Here is a 19108-nt window from a genome sequence, read left to right as displayed (position 1 = left end):
CAAATGTAATGATTGGAGGAATACTATACCTAAAGATCCATAGCACATGCACAATAACGTACCCTAATTTGAAATGCATCATAACCTAATATATGTTTATGATGGTTTGTTCATATTATATTGTAATTAGATGCACCGAAGGAGTCTATATTATCCGTTAGAAGTGTTACTCGGTCCTCAATAAGGCCTTAATGGAAAACTCCAAATTCATTCTTTATTTTTACTTCGCCAAATAGCCCTATCTTTTCATGTTACCTGAATTTTGCGCTGAAGCCAACATTACTAAAACAAAATAAATAGGATGCGTCTTTTTTTGTGTATATTCTATTCTTAGCAACTAATAACACGTATCGCTGTGGTGGCAAAACAACAAGTCTAGTATGATATGAAGATACGGTGGACGTCCGTCTCGCCCGAAATGTTTGGTAAGCCATCACGGATAAAGTATTACGTTTAATGGGGCAATCACCAGAGTTTTGTGGAGAGAAGGTTTGAGAACAGAAGGATTCTCTTAGTTTCTTGACGCTTCGACGGTGGCATAGGTTCAGAAAAAGATCACACTGGGTTACACCTCAACATAGAATTGTGCGCCCGAGCTACGATTTTTCGTTAGGAACAGATAGGTTAGGGTGTCGGGGAACGAATGACTCAGTATTCTCATACAGTCAAAGACTTTGAAAAAAGGAAAGTGCTAGGAGCTACCTCTATAGATAGAAATGGCTAAGCATACTGTGTCTTTCGAGAAGTGTTAGCTGAGCCGAGGAACCGAAAAGGGGGCACAGAGCACTGCACAGCGAGGAAAGATCTCCAGCGGCTGCCCTTACAAAGCTTCAATGCGCCTTGGCTTCTCTAGACGTACGAAATGCTCGCAATGTGATAAATTCTAAGAATTGGCCTCCCAGGAAGAATGATCGACTCTCGCTATAGTATCCGTGGGCCTAGGGACTAAATTATCTGGCAATTAATTATAGCAGGGTCTAATTAATATTGTGCATGTAGAATTGAATATAGGGATTGAAACAACTCGTAAGGAAAGTAACAAGTTGTTTCTACCCATTCTGATTCTGTTGTACAAATATAAATCGGTCAAAACACTGATTGGTTCTATTTATTACATGCCCTTCAGCAGTACACAGCGACATACTGCTCACAGAGTATCGTCGTACTTTATAATCGTGATTGAAATCTTAACGTGATAATATCGTGAATAAGCAACACAACCAGATATTTATCTGCAGGTCGACACCGAAGATCAATGACTGACACATCGCAGCATTGCAAAGGATCAGAGTTATGAATAAATAACATCAAATCCTTGGACTTTGGAAGGAGTGCTTCAGGAGTAAGTCTCACTTTCACAAGTATAGCGTGTGTGTTTCGTTAGATAGAGTTTCAACGTTACCGAAACTAACCTGACTTGGAAGATCAAATTTGACCCTCACCAACAGATTTTGTAGAAGACTTAATTAATTCTTAGGATAAGTGGTAACAGTACCTGGAGCCCGGGAGCGCAGAATTTCTGGTTTGGATTCAGTACATCTACCTTGAAGGCTTATTTAATCCTTATAACATGAACCTACGTTGCCTTTGATCATCGTGACTTTAAGATACTGTGAAGAAAATGCCTACCCATATCACTACCAACCTTAACTTTAAAAAATGTTATGAGTGTCACACGGAGATGCTTACTTCATCAAAATTTCATAGCTTTCGGTAATGCGGTTGTTCGCTAGCGGTACGGTATAGCGTAAAAGGCCAGAAGATACGGGGCGTTAGTACATACCCACTTGATAATTAAGCCGATGCTACTTCTGAACTGGAAACAAACTAACTGCGGAGGCATTTTTAGAAACATTTAGAAAGCCATATACACGCAGATACAAACATTAAAAAATTCTTCATTCATTAGACATTTACTTAATCTGCACTAACGGCTGCTTTTCGCATTTGTCAAGTAAACTTTTCGAATATTCAAGCAGCTAACGTAAAACATTGCCATATATCTAGCTAGTTTACACCTGATTAGCAAAATTACCATAGCTATCCTGTATGCTATCTGAATACGTCATTGCGTTGTTTATCAAGTCCCGTAGATCCTCATGGTCGAACAAGCTATTACTTTCATATAGACTCCAGTAGCTCTTAGTGCTACCGTGTTTCATTAACGAAATGTGATGTACTCAAATGGATGAAATGTTACAGAGTAACTATTTGAAGATAGAGGAGAACTTTTGAATAAGGTTTTTTTTCAGTTTAGCCTCATTAACACGTTAACCTATAGAGATAGGCAAGTCGGTGATCTTGATACGACCACTATCAATTCGTTATTGCTAAGTTGATGCGGTCTGTTGGTTTGTCTGTGCGCGTCCTGTTTCTCGTATCTGACCCGAAAATAAAAAGCGATAAGTTGAGTTAACAGGCCAATTCCAACGACTGAAGATGATCCGTTGGGCCGACACACGCCGATGATTTGCAGACAACACAGAAGTTCCATTAAAGGGATTTATCAGGAGAAACGCTGATACATGCTGTGCCAGCCTAATGTTGAAATGCAGTTTCACTATATAAGAGATGCCACAGCAACATTAGTAGTCTTTTCCGTCCAACGAAAAATCTCAGACGTATCGAGTGCTGCTCTTGTCGCAAACAGCCGTGCCATCGTAAGCAGCTGATATTAAGACTCCATTAGATATAAGTAAAGTAAATAGGTAAAAAGGCCCGTTCGTCAACTAGCCATCTTTAGCCTTTGCAGCTGGCACGTCAATAATTTCCTTATCTTCTAGCCTTGGTATCGTCAGCAGGTGACGTCATGTCTGCACGCCCACAAACGGCTAAACGTATCCAAATAATCGATTGCAGCCACCCGAATCGCGATTGGTTAACGCCGCAATAGAAAGCTCTTTGCTCACCAACGACATGGAGAGGGGAAAGGCAAATTGAGTATGTTGTAACGTTTTTAGTGATTAGAAAAAATTAACTTGAAGACCATTGGCTTCGGCTGGCTGTTGTACAATACGCATGAATCCGTTCAGGATGCTTTTGTTTCCCTAGCAAGCACCCATAAGTAGATGCAGGTGCATGTGAGATGGACAAGATTATTGTAGAGTTACGTTATATCACATACACACAGCAACTTTGCTGGAACTAACTTATTGTTTTTTGTTATTGGATGACTACTAGTAGACGATAATGTATATGTTTTGTATATATACAACGTTGTCTATTGTTCTCTGTTCTTCTATACGAAAATTACAAGGAGCTGCCTTCCAAACATATCAGTGCCTTGGAATCGTATTGAAAGGCTAAAAATTCTATTAAAAGGCTAGACAAAATATATGTATCATTCGTATTGTACTATATCATAAGGCCACACAAGTGTACACGTAACAACATCGCTATTACTTGTAGCATACGATGCAAATATAATTGAGGTTTCCCCTAACACCTGGAATCAGCTATTGTATATATATTAGAGAGATTAAAGAGACAAAGCGTAGGCCCGGTACCTTGTGGATATATATTTACGTGCAGCTGCTCAGAACACAAATGCTTTTATCATTGAAACTATGTCCACAGAAACGGGATATAGCAATAGTATTTAAACAGCGCAAACCTATCGGTCCCTTAGCTGTCCAGCGATCTTACGTGGGAGCGCATAGTCGATCCTATAAGGTTGCACGATCGTAAGGTATCCGTTTAGCTATCTGTTTGTAAAAAAACTGTGCCTCTATCAAAGGCTTTACTAGTGCAGTTTAGCATATTTAGTCTTTTGTACATTTTAAACTCAGATTTTACTTTTAATTTTTTCCAGTTACAGTGACCTTGTATTTACTCGTTTCTGAAGCCTCTAGCTGGTTGCGAGGAAGTAATTAACACTCGGTCATCTCAATTTTTCAAGGAAATAATTAGAGGGTTTAGTGACAGGTGGGCGACATTGGAGGACCGCTGTTGAACTTTCTGCTCAATTATACATTGTTTAGAATGAACTTAGCTACGGTTTGACGTTGCTTAGCTAGCGCCGAATGAGAAATATAATTTTTTGATATAATCATATTTAGCATTCAATGCAGTGCATTAAGGATATTTTCATAGCGTACAAAAAGTTACAATGTTGCAACATTTTCTCTAAACATATCATACGATTTTTTTAACGCTTTGATGCGTCGTATAATCTCTAAATTCTGCTATGAGACCCCGCATGATTACGATACATTATTTGTCCGTATATAATATAACAATGCATAGCAGCTCGCTTCAAAGCATCCATCCTCAGCTCTGATGGCCTCAAGAAGGCCAATGACAATTTAGCTGCTTATGTAAAAAAAACTGTCGAACTTTAGCACAGCCACTACTGTCATTTACTTCACTACTGCCTCTTTCTCTTTCTTCTTGTTTCTCGCGAAGGACGAAAACAGGCGACTAAAAAGGCTTTTTTTCCTTATTCCGCCGCGAACGCCAGCAAAAAAAGACGATTATCAGAAGCGTAGATTATATTACACTGCTTCTCAGACTATATTCGCAGCTGGAGGACCCCATAAAAACAACGAAACTTATTGTGTATATATATATATATATATATTTGGTCATCGTTAGCAACGGGAGAAGAAACCCAAAGTATGGGAGAAATTCAGTGTTATATAGCCTGCTAAGTAAATCCGCTGAATGAGATCAATCTAGTGTTATAGGTGTTCCCCTGCCTGGCCGTCGGCCCAAGCAAGAATTAACCGACGTGACCCCAGAAAAAACTGAGTGGCTCCTCAGTCCGACTTCTCTTTAACCGCCATAGAGCCTAATGTCCGCAGAAGCAGAAAGCCATTGAAGATCTGCCTAACGACATCCCATCAAGCGTCGTATGATACAGAGATCTAATGCTAACTAATCCACTCAAACGATGCACGTTCCGGGTTAACCTTGGTTGTTGGCTGCAGGCCGAAGTGAGGACAAGTGACGACATGGCCCAAATGGCCCTAGGGTTCTTTTCAACGAAATACCTATTGATATTCTTTCCGGAAAAATATAAGCAAAATAACATACGGCCGCAGCAGACTATGGGTCATTCAATTCGTCGAAACTAATCTTCAAAGTGTATTCATGGTATCTACCTAAGAAAAGCTACAATATAACTTTATATTTGCATTCGCTTTTTTAAGATAATAATTTCCTGCTTCTTTTATTGAAAGGCAATCTAAGATCATGCTTGAATCTCAGCCGATAGATCAATTATCTATAATAGGCATTTATACAGCTATCTATGCAGACATTTGGTTCCTCAGCAATACATCATTGCAACCTATTTAGAGGGTATCTAAGTCGTTGACCTCCCTTCCAGGCCACCATGGTAAATCGCATCGAGAAATCTATTAAACAACATTTCCGTGACCATAAAACTGTTTAGTTATAACTCAAAGGAATAGGGATAATTCTGCTGCGTACCACCTTTCCTTTAGCGGACTGTAATTTATCTAACTTTAACTGCGGCGAAAACACCCGCCTCACATTGCCTAGGGAAGTACAGCCTCCAAGCAATGAATGGGCTTTATGTGCTATCATGCGTACACCGACACTCGTCTAGCATAATTAAACGCTTGTTTTTTATAATTTTATTATTAGTAGAGTGCACGCTTCTCCACCACGGATACTAACAATGAGGGGATACAAAATGAATTTTATTACCTTGGCCTTTTTTCCTCAATTACGTAGTATATTCCAATGTGTAAGTAACCGCCACCGTCCCGAGCGTTATATTCTGGGCCATTTTGTCGTTACTATGGGCTTGTTGGACCCGCTTTCCATTCACACAAAACTCTCATCATCATCAGACATCATGCCGACAAAACTGTATCTTGACACCGTCCCGGTGTCACCAGCTGTTGAGCCATTTGTTCGTATAGTGATCACGCACTCGAATTTTCAAAGCAAACAAGAAGGTTTTAGAAATTGCAATATAATTCTTTATTTTTACTCAAGTGGTAAGTAAGTCTGCAACAAAACATGAAATCACGACAGCTTAATAATCGTACGATCCCTGATACTTCCCAAGGACGCGGCTTAACCCATCTATTACTAGTTTCTCTCTAAGTAATGCGTATCTATTCAAATTTTTTATTTTCTATAGAACGTTTTGGCCATCATTCGGTTGAACGATCGAGTTCACCAAAAGACGGTCCTGAGAATAAGTTTATTTTGTTATACGAATTTGAGATGTAAAATTCTTAGATAGGCATTTTATTCGACGAAAATGTCTTTACTAAATAAAGTACTTAAAATTACCTCTCCCTATTGTCTCCCTATTAATATTGTCATTTACATCGTTCAGTAATAGCGTACAACCCGCCGCTGCAGAAAGACGTTTAGCTTAAATAGAGAATTGCAAAATCGGATGAACTGTATAAGGATTAAACATAGTAGTGGCGTTACGTATACATACTGTTCGAACCAAAATGACTTCAATGATGAAAACATATCTCCAATCACCGCCCAACATGACTCAGTATCAAATTCGCATTTCCCCGATAGACGGAATTAGCAGTACTTCGAAATGGCCGCCGAGTTCATGCTCGGGTTCGAGCCGCACGTGATTCATGACTAAGACATTGATTTCTAAATTTGTCACCTTTTTTCGATAGAAAATTGTGACAAAAGACGAATGTTACAAGCCTAGTATCCATGCGCTAGCAGCGTATTTATCATTGAGGAGTATTTGTTAATACCAAATCGCTTCTAAATAAGCACCAAGGATTAGGTTTATGTTTTCAAGAGATAACCACTGCACTGCGGCTAGGTGTTCTAATATATATATATATATATATTCTTGATATTTTGACGTACGAAGACATCGAAGACTTATAGGTTATAGAGACTAACGTAGCTACTAACAATCATTTAACTACTTGTCGCAGTAAAACATATTCATAATTTCAGCAAAGAATAAACAAAAAGAGGCAGTGCTATCGAAGGCAATCGAAGGCATAGCACTAAATCGTTTCGTCCAGTGTAGCAGATTCTTTACAGTTTTCAGGTAATTTAAAGGATCTTTCAAATCTACGCCACTGTATGTTTACGATAAGAAGACATGAGCATCTACGGACGATGGATAATCGTTCAAAGCAGCCATAATGGGCAAAACGGTCAATTTTTTTTGCTGGGTAAACGAACGCAAAAACCTTAACATAAGAAGATATCACTATTAAATTCTTTGCTAACTGTGTTTTATAATGTATGCTTCACACATCGATAATTTGCTTGTTACGACTCGCTGACCACCGGACGAGCCATGGTAATGAGATGGAAGATCGAACGAATAGAGAAGACGCTGACCAGAAAACTTCTGCTTGAGTATCAATCAATTCATTTGATTATTCTGCGGCCATCCTAACAGAAGGAACAACGAATCTGTTTTCCGACGGTTTCTCAGCATCTCTTTTTTAATATTTGTCTTGAGCAAAGAAGAGAGATCGGCCATGGAAGACGGTTTTTCGCCACGAACCACTTTGTAGGTCAAGCAAATGGCAAGAAGATTCCCGTGTGAACTTTACGTTCCGGTAATCTTGGGCTTAGAATGAAAGAATAATACGAAGATGATGGTTTAGTCTGGCTGAATTCTTACTTGGCCGTTCAATGTAGAATTAAACCAACTCGACTCACGAAAAGAGTACAGCTCACACTTACACCGAAAGCTACGAAGGGATAGGGAAAAACACGCCATTTGGGCGGAGAGACTGCGTTTTCCGCAATCCAGTGATCTATTTTGCCAACGGCAGACGACAAGAAACACTTATCGTTATGGAGCCTTATTACTTAGGCCTAGAACTGTGCTGTATGTGCAAAAAAAAACCATGAAATATGCGCGGGAAAGCTTTTATGCTATAAACGACTTTCAGACAATGCCATTTATACAACAGTCAATAGGGCGGAGCTGGAAGTCGACATATTTAGTTGATTACTCTGTTGTTCGGGCTCTTAGCGACTACTTTCTTTTATAGGCGTGTTGAATAATAGTATTAGGTGATAATTTTTTTCCAACAGCTCACTCCTTCCTCCAAGTTACCGTTAGACCTTCCCAGAGTCTAAAAAACTATCGCCCCTATCTCTTCTCACTGTAACGTTCCAATCAGCATCTTACCTTTGAAGCTATTTGCAAATAGCAAAACGTGACATTCGCCCAAAGGCTCATTTCGAGTCTCTAAATACGATTTGTAATTTTAGTGTTTAATAGTAGCGAATAACTTTCTTCTATACGTTCAGGGAAGGTACGTGAGCAGCCTGGTAATGGATTGTGGGTGCGCAACATCTTCGTCTTATACACAGGCTGCCATTAGTAATCCATAGGAAATCTATATAACAACGTTCATTTACCATATTGTGACAACAAACATTCTTAGGAATCTTTAGTTTTTGTTATAGATCAAATGGTGGAGACGTATGGGGCAGGTGCAATGCAAACCAACTTACTAAACTTTAACGACTTTTAGATATCGGACAGTGAGGGCATTCAGAAAAAAGTAAATATCGAATGTTGAACGTACGAAATTTGGTTTGCTTTATTGTTAAAGCTTACAACGGTATTCCTTTTTTATGACATTTTATGAGCAAGGTAGTCCGTTCTGTCGACTGCTAGACATAGCAGAATTGTCCCACACATTTTGCCGGTAGCGTTACTTCATTACGCCTAAGCTCAGCATATATTTACTTCATTATCTTCAGTCAGTTATTTTCATCAAACGGAGAAAACTTGTTTCAACGTAAGAGTATACGAATCATTCTTTAGCTATACATCTTGTTTCCTCGCATTTTGTAAAACTCGTAATACAATCTTACGGCTTTTAAACTTTTTTTTTAATTGATTGCTGTTTCCTACGAAAGTTCACCGTGGGTGACTTATTCACCGTTTTGTTCCCTGTCTATATTGCAATTACCAACGTATTCGCGACCCCTATGTAATTAATCTCCACCCGTCCGTTAGCAACACGAACTGTAGCCTGCTTTTTCGCTGCCTTAGTGCCCGGAACTGTTATCCATTACAATTGCTGAACATATGCTTAGCTATGGCTTGACGAAGGAAGTACGTCAAGTGAACTGACCGTAAGAAGACTCAATTAAAGGTCACCGACTTTCCTGGAGAAAAAGGCCGCTTATTATTTATTTGCTTGTTCAAATTCAATCAGGTAGGAAAAACCACCGTTCGGTTCATTCTGATGGTTGTTCCTATTGAAGATTTCAGTAATAAACTGCATCTTCAGTGTGTCCAGAGTCTTTGTTTCTTGCCCTAACAAAACTCCTTGAAACGCGTGCCAATCAGAAGATAAAGAGCCCGCTAACGGGGCACGGATCAGTGTTTCGTCTAGCTTCGCACTACTGTCTTTAATAATGTTTAAGCTTTCCATGTACATGTATAGATTGTCGTTGGCTGACTTTGATTTGTCGTTTGAATACTGCCTGAATCTGTAAAATGCGATTTCGGTTCTAATTCTGAGATTCCATGTAAAATTCGTTTTGATGAAGTCAAAACGGGCCTCAGCACTCAGTATGTGGCACCTTCGAGCGGTGATCTTTTAACTGATCGATGTCACGATGACGACCTTCATAGCCGCAGGTAAGCATTTCGTTATTTCTGCTCATTTGCTTCTTTCTTCGAATTCTTGAGGGTGCCGTCTGTAATTTGCTATGCATATCCCTGATATGGGTTAGCATGCCCGCCGTGACGTTCTGACTGTCATCTTAGTTGTACCGGACTCATAGTTACCTATGCCTCAAATAACATTCCATAGATCGTCTCCATTTACCATGGTACTGTACAAACTATCAGTTGTGGCTGATAACGTTATTGAGCAGAAAATCGAACGTGCGCGATGCATATGTACCGCAAGATAATTTTCTAGCGACGACTTCGAAGTATCAGACAAATGGAACATGCAAAACAGAGCACAGGTTGACCGTCAGTTAAGCTTACTTAACAGTTACAGTTTATAATGTAATTCCTTCTGGAAATAATACCGACGTTTTCTTCCGAATCAGCTAAATGACGCAATTAAGAAGTTGGTGCCATGTACGTCCTAGCCAATTATACGTAACATAGCACATCGATAATATGTACCGTTAGCGAATTTCCCCGTTCTGCTCATTCGGAATCGCTATAAAAATATAAACAAAGTTTCTTCCTGGAGTCTGAATGAAGCCTCGAATTACGCGTTTACGTTTAGAATAGAAAAACAACACAAGTAGTCTGTGTATGAAGACCTATTTTCTTTTGCTGTTCACGTTCAGTGCTAAATAAGTTTTTGTTGTACCGCAGCGAACTGTGAATTGTTAGCGTTTCATGTCGCCTCGATTTTTTTAAATGTCGACGCTCATATGCGTTGATGAGGTTTTGTTTACTGAGGTTGCCTTTAGAGTCGAACAGCTGCGACTAATATATTAACTGCCTAATGTTGACCAGAACTGAATCGTCATGGCGATAATAAGGTCAACTACGTTTAACGTTCCTGCTAAACAAGTAGCCCATACTCGCTCGTTTGAAGATTTACCCAGATCCAACATCATCGTAACTGGGTCGTCAATATCGGATCAAAAGATAGCTTGGGAAATGTGCCCAAAAAGACATTGCGACGAGGGAAAACGGCCTAGATCTCCGATCCTCGTTACTGGGTTGCAGTTTCATAGTTATATAGTTGGCCAGTGACTGGGTTTCGATGTGCAGGGCCGATCTATACTAAAAACGTTCGCTCTGGGGCAATCGTCGATATCGAAGTGAATGAAGCCATTTCGATGGTGGTTCGTATACTTCACATAAATAGCCCAATACAGCGCGTCACGACCACCACTGAAAAACCACTGCAACAAAATTAATTCCGTAATCGCAATCTCGGTAGTGAAGTGTCTAGGCAATAGCTGCATTATCGACTCCGCTCAAGCTGCCAAACGGCTCAAGTAGTACTATGAGATGTCAAAAGTAAATTAGCTCCTAAGGCTTGATGCAATGCAATCTCCTGTCTGCCTTCTCGCTTAACCATCTTTTCCTTGCGCAGCAGTTCCAACTATTCAAGCATTTAGCGTACGTGTTCAACTAAGCGACATCTCGTTTACACTAAGCTGGTATAATTTGAGACAAAATTTCCTACTTTTTCAGTTGCCGAGTAGCGTGCGGGCCATTAAAATAAAATGTCTGCGTGTTCACGTATACTTAGTATAGAAATTCCACGTTAAGCTGACCTTTCACCAGGGTACTGTTACTCTTCGTTGATAATTACAATTTCGTCTGTTACTCGAAAAAAACCTTCGGTGACTTCGGGTCTCAAATGCATTATACGAAATTTTCAATAGTAATACCCATTTTTGTTTATTAAGCACTCTTCCTATTTTTCTGCTTGCAAGTGTTATATAGACCTGCAAATCCCTGTGAACGCTGTTATAGTTTTGTTGAAATCACAAAATTTTACTTCATGTTCAGGCTTCGAACATTCGCATATCGACATAAAAGAGGCGCATTTGCGACATCGACCTAAGCAGATATTAAAAAGCCGCGGAAACAACCCAGGAAATATGGTAAGGATTTCTAGATGGTCAAGAAATATAGGCTCGTCTGCATTTCGTCTCTTACAAGAGATGGTTTAAAGTAAACCTTCTCGAACTTAAAAAGGGCGATTGGTGTGAGCTTACCTACTCGGGAATGCTGCTTTTCAATTTCGAGGTTTTCTTTTCGGTCGGTCATCGACCAGAAGTGCCCCACAGCTTCCGACTCTTAATATTCTTAAAATAGTACTACGGGAGTCGCGCGTTCTGCCAAACCGAAAGGATACACGTCCTACATACCTGTTTCTTTGGCTTGGCATTGCCCGAACTATTCTTCTCCCAAGCGTTTCCTTCTCGTAAGGCCTCTAACAATATGACAAGGTTTCAAGCTGTGTACACCATTTTTTTTCGCGCATAACTACATATACCGTATTTCAATCTCTTTTACACTTCCAACAAGCTACTGTCACGCGATGGTCTTAGCTATGGAATACTTGCCACATCTTTACCAGGTTGTTTCGATAGCTTTTTGAGCTTGTTTGATAACTGACATTCTCTATTTTAGAATCCGAACTTGAGATTAAAAAAAAAATGAGGTCCGAAAAAGCGATTACATGGGTAAGACAAAAACGAGATTTCTAATGGTGTATAAAATTTGACCGTCGGAAAAATTGGACACTTTAAAGTGGAAACGGTCATTATGGGAAAACGGTTCATTATTCCTATGAAGGTGGGAGGTACATCACTTTTTTCTGCTTCTCTTTATTTCTTAAAAGGTGTGGATGCCAATCTTCTGCCAGCCATTATCATAACTTCCGACACAATTCTGTCTAGAAAATTGCCAAGTCTAAAGAATCCTGTAGAAGAGGTAGAACCGCAGAGTGCAAAACAGCGCTTGGACAGCTTTGCTCTCCTGGTACTTTTGTAGTGAGCACACAACGGGCCCTCTATTTGGGAAAATCAAACGCAAAAATTAAGAGAAAATAAAACAGTCAATCCTTAGTTCAAAGTAAACGCTCCTTTGGACATCGATCCTTAAGACCGGCTGGTTTCTCTAGTTCTTAAGCATCGCTGTTAAATTGTTAAGGTTCAATTTATACAACGGCCACTCACATATGGTAAGATGTTTTCGTTCACTTAAAAGTAGGCGTTGTCGCAACCTTTCCCTGGAGAAGACCTTCCCCAATAATTGTAAAGAGCTGGACTAGAACCACAAATTACCAGTCGATTTGGGCTAGCTAAAATTGGCGTACACTACAAGCAATGACAACAAGAAGGGGAAAACGAAAAACAGAAACTTCAGCCGAACCGTTTGTACTTTATAGTAAACCGGAATGAAAAAAGACCATATATGGCGCAAAATAGGGGGCTATTGGTATAGTAGTTTGATCTGAAATAAATGTAGTCATATGCCACTATAGCGGGTGATCCATGTTAGTAGTTTATGAAGATCTTGCGAAGATTGTGACGCTCACTTCAAGATAGTTGGCCGTGCAGGCTAAGCTATGTAGTATACAAACCTAGTATCAAGAATAACAATCATATTGTCTTGTCCCTTTGTGTAAGAGAACAAGGAGGGCCTTCCTTTCAAAATAAAGACAAAACATGAACCAATCCTTAGACCCAGTGAGTTAAAAGTTGAAACTTATTAAATCAACTCGAAAGTGTTAACGGAGCTACAGTAGTTGGTTTTCTTTGAATGAAATGAACAACTTAAATTTGGATTTTACTTGATCAACTTTCATTTCGATAACATTTAGTTAAAAAGAAGACGCAAATATTGCTCGCTCTTACCCAGATGAACGCATTGGATGGCTTCAGCGAAGCTTCTGTAAGAGTTTTACGAACAAACAACAATAAGTATAAATAATGTCAATTTATTAGAGTCTGTTATAGTCCGACTACCGTAATTTGTACATGTTTTCGGTTTGACAAAGTTCATGAATGGTATATAAAACGACCACTTTGGTTTGGGCCGTGAAATAACGAATACAAACAGGCAGAGTCTTCTCATATTCGCTTCTAGTTGTCGTCTTTTTATTGTTTATATTAATTAACTCAAAAGTTAATTCACCTGGCATTGTAGAATCGCGTAATAATAAATCGCCGAAAGTAAACGAGGGACGATCGAATGGAAATATAACTCTAGCGTAACATATCCTAACGAACAAATTATAAACGAAAACAGACAAATCTGTTTCGATGCCTATCGTTAGAACTGTACAGTGCATCGGTAAAACGAGTACGAGGCAAGCTGTCCGCGAACGTACTGATGTCAGGGAGGATTGAATAAGACGACTTAACATATCCCGTTCAGCATTCGATAGTACAATGTCTTGTATGGCTACACCTTTAATCACAGTAATAGGATGCATATATATATATATATGTATATGGAAACAGACAGCATAGAGACATAAAAAGTGCTATTTGGCAACTTCTAGAGACAACTTTGAATGATTTCAAACGATATCTGCTAACGTACGTTTTTCGACCTTTATAAAAACAGACTCGCACCTATTATGAAGAAGCCGATGGAGATTCATTCGACACTGGTATGGGTCATTTTGACCAGTGACAGTCAGGCAGACAAAGCAGACAGCGAGCTTTGTATCTCTGATAGCGTTTGAAGATAAATTCTACGAAGGCCGTGTATTGTCGAATGATAACGGAAAAAAAAAAAGTCAACAAAAGGTAAACGAGGACCAGACGTTGTTGAAATAATGCCCCGACCCAAATTATGACCGTAGCGTATAAATACTTTCACAGGAATACCGTTGCAACAAGAAAAACCCAATCGAAATCGAGCTTTTAAGATGTGCATGCTCGGTTAACCGTGCAGATTAAGTCGGAAAAAGATGATGTTCATTTTCGTTTGCATTTGTACACTCCCAGCGTACAAAAGATCAACGTACTTTTCATGCTTTACGATATAAGCACCTTGCAACTGCGGCCCATGTAGAAGTACATACCAAAGCCGAGGATCATGAAGTGTCACTCAGAAGGAAGGAAGGAAGGAAGGATCACGTATTCTATTTATGGGTGCAGTCAATGAATTTTGATGACAATGCATTTAAACATCACACTTTGACGGGCTGATGTCACTTAGTACGCATCAGAAAGGTTGATCAAGATTTTCAGTGCCGTTTCTGATGTCCAACACAGTTCGGTCGACCGGCCAGCTATAGATCACGATAGGTTACAACATATGAACCTTAGAGATTACTGCGCCAATGCTAATGTTAGGAAACCAACCCGTCAATAACGGAAAATGCGACCGCACCCTATTACACTGAGGGAATAGCTGGGCACGCTTGCATTCAACACTTATACTTCGTACTCTACGAGGCTTAGGCTCTAGAACTACGCATATATTGATTGCAGCAGCTAGTATTAATAATGACAACGAATAGTGTTCTAATAAAGTACTCGTCACTGACTGGGTGATGGCCCTTTGAAGATTTTGTCATGAAGCGAATTGAGCGAGGAATTTTACTGTGCACGTCTGTCTTTTACCATATCTAGAAGTTTATTTGCGTATAAGGTATGAATTTCATGTTTCGGCTGTGTTCAATACCAAATACCTGCGCATCCTAATGGATGTCATCAGCAAATAGATGAATTCCCGACTACGTACTCGCAATAGCAACTGTTTAAGATTTTCAAAAAAGTGCTAGTTAGGAGGTAAATCTATCGAAGGTTAGGTTCTACACCTGTACATTCGTCTACAAGATTCCTCGCACAAGATACACCTGCACAAGGTCTACGAGTTTCATGCAAGTATGAAACTACAAGTTTCAAACGGCCGCAAAAAAATAGAGATCCTAAGAGTTGCAAATGGTCTATTGTCAGCATCAATGCCATCGAGTTTGGGGGCACCTTTGGTTTTGATTCGCTGTAGCTAGATTGAATATTTTCTCCTGCCTGTAGTAACTTGCTAACAGCTAAACTCGTTTCGGGAGAAGGACTGTCAACGAGTTATACTTAACGAACTCTCGCGTAGCTTCCAGTGAAGGGCAAAGATTATACTATACATATATATGTGCATATTATAAACCTTAAGGCGTATGGAATTGCAAACGAGCTCACTTCATACGTGAGTTCGACTGTTTTTAATTTTCTCTCGAAACGACCCACCGGGGAGTCTAGAAGAGCCGACATGCGAACGATCCGCAACCTAACGCACCTTAACCCGACCCAACCATTTCTTCACTGTTTTCCAGACCCCAACTAGTAAAAACTGCTTGATCTGGTAGTAGTGAGCAATTTATCTTAACAGCTCCGGGGAACGAGGATCGCATCCGGCATGTTGGTATTTTCAGTGTTCCGGGAGGTCACCTGATTTATGTATAAATTTGTTTTGGAAGGTCGACGTGTTCCATTGCATCCTGTTGCAACAAATCATTTGTGTCTATTCTTGCGACGTCGTCAGCGCTGCATATGGCACACTTTTAGATGGGAAAACATTTAGAATTGTGCGGTGGAAAAGTACAAGCAAGTCAATTGTATCGTCAGATCTTTCTTCATTTTCGCGGTTACTTTTGCGCCTACAGCAATTTGGATAATGTGACACTTCATTTATCACTATAATTTTTAGAAAAAAACTTAAGCGTTATCATTATGGGATTACTTCGATGTTTTTTCCACTAGTTTGTTTTCCATCAACGGATTACCGCTGTTATAGTTTTAAGCGACGCAATTCTAGAGCTGTCCATTATTTTTGTTCTATCTCATTTTTCTAAACGTCGAAATAACAACAATGTTCGGATAAGCAAAGCCTTTACAAAAGCATCAGCCTACAATAAAATGTCCTCTGTATGATAAATTATGAAACTGTTTCTGGTACGACCATAGACGTCTATTTCTTATGCAATTTGTAGCGGGTCCTTTCATCAGCTAAAATTGGCTATAAATTCAAAATCAACTGAGTATACGAACGATGCTTGTTTTAATATTACTTCATTGCAAATCAGGTTTATTGGTGCCAATGTATACTTAATCATTAACAGTAAGCCTATCCTATGAAGCTAAAATACAAATAAGAAATGTTCGTATTGCACAAATTCGGTTTCTTAATTTTTCATCTTTGCTGTCCAATAGTTTGCCACGCAGCCGGCCCTGCAGCAGCCCTTAAGCGTAGGAAATATGGTCATTGCAAAAATAGCTTGTTGAAGCTTGTAGTACATTCGAAGTACTGCACCAAACCGAACAGTTTACCTATCCGTTTTGTGAACGCCTAGGTATCTTCATGGCTATAGCGCATAACGTAGCGTACGAGCAGTTCTTGACACTTATCCCCCGGCCCTGCTGAGGCCTAACTTCACTATATTCGTCGATGGTCTCGATCGTAGTGAACACGCGTGACCATGATAAACCGCAGTAATTTGACTGTATTTCTAATTCCGATAGCTGAAACAAGACGTACCACAACGTCGATATATTTTTGTCAGAGCTTTTGGAAGAAGCTTGTAAGCGCAAATCGGCGTATTTTACACTTAATTCAACAACACGTTGGTTTTGTGGTACGGCGCACACTGAAGGGCAGAATAGATTCTGTGATGGTTCAGTGATTAGGCGTCTGCCTACGAAATTTAGGTATGAAGCAAGGCGTAAAGGCAGTACTGAACGTAAAGCTCGACGTATTTGCTTAAGCAACAGAATGAACACAAATAACTGTATGAGTAATCACACACTCTTGGAGTGCATTTCTTCTGACGAGGTGACGGAGTGGCTTTGCAGAGCCTGTTAAGGTGATTTGCATAAATTACGTTATGAGAATATGTATGTTAAAAGTTTACTTTTTTGTCGCATCCAACTTTAAAGTATAAACCAATCCTAAACCTATTGATGTTTACTACAACCCGAACCAATAGAGAGACCAAATCCCAGTCGTTATGTGCTTCGAGAACAGGAAATTACGGGCTGGACGAGAGCCGACGGATAAGTGCTTATTAAGACGCCTCTATTGTTTATTGCACAGAACAACGGAGAAAGAAATTAATAGAAATCATAGATGTCAATTGCTATCAAGAGGAGTGCGGTGAAAAGACTCGAACGAAACACTCGTAAAGAATTCTTTCATTTCATCTGTGCTGAGAAAAATAGCGCCTACCATAAAAATGGTACATAGTAAACCGAACTTCTCCGTAGGTCTCCGACATTCAGAGTAAGGCCATGTTCGATCGTTAGACACAGAAAAACAAAATAGAAATGATCCGCAGCGTTATTTCGGGTATATTTAGTTTATTGCATTTTAACGTATAAGTGCAAAACTGTGCTTTTCATAAAATGGCAATGGGAAGGAACGCTCAACGAGAACACAACAAAAAGTAAAGTCGTTTTGGGTATTTTCTCTTTATTTCGAGTGAAAGTTTCTCTTTAACCATCCTAATCGAATTTTTTAATCAAATCATAGTATAATAGTTCTTTTAAACCGGCCCGCTGGGAACGTATTGGTACGGCTCACTTTCGCGCCCCGTATGGAAAACAATATATTTCCGACTTACATTTTAACGCAAATATTATCTAAGTCACGCGTAGGAATGACTCATAGAATTTCGAACTGTACAAAGTTCTTTTATCATTGGTAAATTACAATGTCGTCTGGATGTATTTGAAGTGGCTTTTACCCATAGTGCTTACCGCTTATATTGATGTGTTGAAGGTAAATGATAGATCAAACGAAGATTAAATGTCTTCAGTTTGACACCGCGTCATCCACCTATAGCTGACGTTTTCGATTGTATAGTTTTTAATATCTGATGGAAAATGTACAGTGTAGCAAGAGTTGAACATTTCTCCAACGACAGATAACAATATATTGCATATATGTGCCGGTGGGACTTAGACAAAGCCATTATAAATGTATCGTTATATAAATATATCGTTATCCGTTGCGGTTGTCTTAGGTTTTGATACTTTTTTTTTTTTTGTGGAAAACACCGTTTACAGTAATCTCGAACTTTCCGCGCAACATATAATTAGATATCATTCTTCTCCTAGTATCAACATTAATTAGCTTATTTTCTGCGGGACGACCAAATAAACCATACATTAGGGCTATGCATGTACACGATTTTCAATTGAATCAGCTATGACGGAACACCGAGCGAAGCATTTGAGCAGCAATTAGAGAGATGCTCGATGCGTACGTATTAGAGAAGCTAGTCTGTCTATTTATTTAGCAACTAAACCGTCGATTTACTAATATCTTGCCCGTTATAGGCTTATGGAATATATTCTGACACTATCTAAAAGATCAGATGGTACTGAACGCTACCAGCTGCCTGCCTCCACCGGCCTCGGTGTTCGCCTTTTATAATCGCGTGCGTAGCTAAAACATATTCAGATGCTCATGAGAATGTAACAGATTTGTAGGTAACAGCCTCTACGCCTGATAGGACGCTCTCGTTATGCAGCCGCGGAATTAACAGCGGTTAAAAGAAATTGGACTGGGTAAAAGTATTTAAAGTATTAAAGCAAACGTTTCTTCGGCAGATCGCATGCGGCTCATGAACAAAGCATTTTGTGGAGCTGCCTACTTACGCTTAGTTTTCAGGCCTACCTGGCCCTGACGACGAATGCATCGAGCTATCCGGTA

The sequence above is a fragment of the Varroa destructor genome, unplaced genomic scaffold (assembly GCF_002443255.2).
Source record: "Varroa destructor unplaced genomic scaffold, Vdes_3.0 BEIS01000001.1, whole genome shotgun sequence".
NCBI classification, from domain to species: Eukaryota; Metazoa; Arthropoda; class Arachnida; order Mesostigmata; family Varroidae; genus Varroa; species Varroa destructor.
This window is presented reverse-complemented; position numbering follows the sequence as displayed.